Below are 3,842 nucleotides of genomic sequence, written 5' to 3'. Positions count from 1 at the left end.
GGAATAGTTCACTCAAAAATTAAAATCAAAATCTTCGATCTGCTGAACTGACGCTGGTGAATTTAGATAAGCAGTAAAATTAAGCAAAAATTCTCTGCTTGTGAGTTCTCTCAGGTGAATTTAAATCACTCGAGAAAACGAGGTAAAACTATGAAACTCCGTCAACTCGCAGTCTAAGAAACTGTACATGTGTGTGTGTATTTTTGTGTGTTTTAGTTTAGTTTTATGTAATCTAGAATAGCCAATAAAATTCATGTTTCATTTATAAAGAAGGATTGTCTGGTGTCATATAATTTTAATGTTAAAACCTTTGCCAAAAGATCCTTGCTACCTAGCTCGTAGCTTACTTATAATAATTACTCTAAGCTTACAAATTATTATAATCGTATTAACCCGTGGCCAGGGGGAATACAGATATTCAAATTGTTAAAATATATTAAGAATCACCGGCTCGCTGGACGACCCTTGGTTTAAAGTCTAAACTATCAGATTTGAATTCAGCTTTAATCAGGTTGACTCAGAATTTTCAGATTCGAGTCCTTTTAAAACCTGAATGAATTAATAATAATTAATTCCCTTAAAATTAAGTAATCAAAGTTATTACATAGCCTTCCCATAACTCATATAGTATGACTGATAACAACAATGTAATTGTTATATATCACCCAGCACAACAGAAGAAAATGATCGGAAATTAAAAGAGGAGTTTGTGAAGAGTGAATGTCTCAATGCTCGGGCTTCACAGCTGTCATAAGAACATGATTTTATATTCTCACCATCACACAGTAGCCTACATCTGCTATGCAAACAATAAGTGGAAATAATGTATTTTAAAGGCCATGCTACTCAACTTCTGAAAGCAAACTGAACACATTCAAGCCGCAGATGCAAAAGTATGTATTTTATCATGCATGGGTTATTAAATATACAGGCCATTTCCCTCACACATGCGTCAAAAACGAGACATCCCATTTCGGTGTCCGCATTAAATTAAATTTACAAAAGCAATTCTATATGCATAAGCTCTGTTTGAATAGGCAAGTAAACACCCACTTGGCTAACAGTCGTGTATGTTTGACAGCCTACATCCTTCAAAGATGGACGCTGCTGTGATTTAGAATAAAAACATATAAATACTCAGTATATATCAAACGATCTGTATTAACAGACAAAGCAAGTGACCACATAATAAAAACAGTTACACTTGTGTAGTGGAACATTACAGTCGCACAGCATTCTGTTTTAGTTTCAATCTTTCTGAAAATCCTGCGTCGAATTGAGGGGTGTGCCTCTAACAAGGTCTCTGATGAGAATGTTTTCCTGTCTCTGGCCAGACCCTTTGGTCGTGGGATCCTGACCAACCAAAAAGTCTTCTGTGTTTTTACAACTTAGGAGTTGAAGATTTCTTTGTTCTGGTCTGTGTATTTAAGGGTAAGTGGCAAAATAGTCATCGGGATGCTGTAACCAGAACCCCCCCACCCCCCCGCACAGTGTGTGTGAGTCTCTGGAGCTCTGCATCCAGAACACTCACATGCAGCTGTGTGTCTCTCTGCTATTCATGTATGCATCTCTGACACTTAAATTTATCTTTGAGCAATTGATGTTATGAATTGATCATTTCCAAATCGGATACTTATTGTTTACATAATTAGCATGATACATCTCACCTGACAAATAAAATGCTGTATATGATTTATTCTGAACTCTCCTGAAATCATTATGACTAGCAGATGTGGAGACTGTGTTACCTCAAATCTTTGATAGGTCAAACTGAAGCTCCAATGAATGGAGCATATGGCACATCATGTGGGACCTTTTGATTTGCTTACCGACATGGTCGACAGCTGTTAATGCACAATCACTGTTTTAGATCGACTAACTGTAATACTGTAATACTGTATAAGATGTCCATGCAAACTGAATGCATAAATCTCCAAATGAATGTGCTGCCAGTTTCAGAGCAAATGCAAAACTGACATTTCATTCACTGACGTGCTTCTCTTTACAACACTAAAACATTGTAGCACATATACTATTTTGGCAACCCACCAAAATAAAAGCTTGCTGATTTTAGGTTTGAAAATTATGAAAATTAATAAAAAAAAGTTCCTATTAGCATTGTATTTTTAAATGTACTATAAAAAACTATTTTTATTTTATACTTTCTTTTTTTTATATATATATAATAGTATTATCACACTGATTATATTGTTTATTATTGGTACTCACACTGCACTATGTGCACAACTAAAACACACCGCTGGCATTCGGCGTTTAGCTAATGGGTGGTTCTTACAAAAATAACTTGCTGACAAATGGGTAAAACCTAGTTTAAAGGGGTCATATGATGCGATTTCAAGTTTTTCTTGATCTTTGGAGTGTTACAATCTGTTCGTGAATAGATAAGATCCCTAAAGTTGCAAAGACTAAAGTCTCAAACCCAAAGAGATATTCTTTATAAAAGTTAAGACTCGCCCACGCCCTCCTAAAACGCCTCGTTTAAACACACCCCCACATGTCTACAAAAAAGTGACAGCTCTGTAAGTCATTTTACATGAATAATCAAATGACTTATCTTGGTGGTCAGTTAAGAAAAAATTAGGGAAATAAAATTACAATTATGGTTTAAAACGTTAAATAAGTGTAACTACACATTGTAGTGAACAATGTACTGACATTTCCATACATTTATTCTGATGCTTTACATGTAGTCATACTTAAGGTTTGGGGTAAGATAATTTTTTATATTATTATAACTATTATTTTCAACCTTTTGCGTGATTGTTGCCCTGGAATTAAGTCATTAGTTCCAGCTGCAGTCACTCTAGTGTTTACTGTATTGTTGTTCCCCTAGAGTGTAAACTAAATGAGCCAATGCACATTGGCATGCGATTATTGCATCCAGCTGCTGCTGATCACAGGGTGAGTATAAGTAGGCAGCCGGTGCAATGCATATTCAGGTTTTCGCTGAGGAGCCGAGCCGGTGACCCGGCCACTCAGCTGTGGAATCAGCAGCCGTGGCGACGTAACCGAGACGTCACGCCGGTGACCGACGAATTTGGATCCCTACTAAAGTGCCACGGATACTGCCCCTTACGGTGTCCTGTGGAAGCCACCTGCGCCCCTTCTTTTTGGCGTAGGACGGGGCTTACCACAAGAAGACCAGTTACTGCTGCTATTGCACTACCCACTCAGTAAGACTGGATAACAATGGGAAAACGTGCCCGTTCCACTTGGAACTGGAATGTTGCGGAAGCACATCCTTCCCGAAGGAGGTTGCGGAAGCACTTACACATATGAACAACCATCTAGGAGCATATAGAAGATTATAAGTGATTGTAACCCTCTTGGAAAATAGCAGAAAGTCTGCTGGGAAAAACATGGGCTCTGAGGCTATACAGTGGATTTTGGCTATCTGGACGAAGGCTATAGAATCTAGCGAATGTGTTGGGGGTCGCCCAACCTGCAGCTCTACAAATATCTTCCCAGCTGTGTGCCAGTGCGTCCGTGCTGAGTGTTCCCTTGGTCAGGGAGTAGATCAACTGCCGGTGAGAGGTTTCTCAAACATGTCTACCTGAGCGACTCCGAAATGACTCCAAATCAGCTGGACCATCTGGGGATGGAGTATCCACTCTCCCTGGAGCGCAGCTCATGACAGCTCGTCGGCTGCCCGGTTGTGCAGACCAGGAATGTGAGTGGCACAAAGTGACCTCAGATGCTTCTGACTCCAGAGGAGAAGTTGGCAGACGAGTTGCAACATGCAACGGTTGCAGTGTTGTCCGTACTGACCAGTACATGCTTGCCTCATAAGAGCCCTTTGAGACGGATCAAGGCCAGGCGTA

Source organism: Sinocyclocheilus grahami, unplaced genomic scaffold (assembly GCF_001515645.1).
Source record: "Sinocyclocheilus grahami isolate Dianchi unplaced genomic scaffold, SAMN03320097.WGS_v1.1 scaffold61.1, whole genome shotgun sequence".
Classification (NCBI taxonomy): Eukaryota; Metazoa; Chordata; class Actinopteri; order Cypriniformes; family Cyprinidae; genus Sinocyclocheilus; species Sinocyclocheilus grahami.
This window is presented reverse-complemented; position numbering follows the sequence as displayed.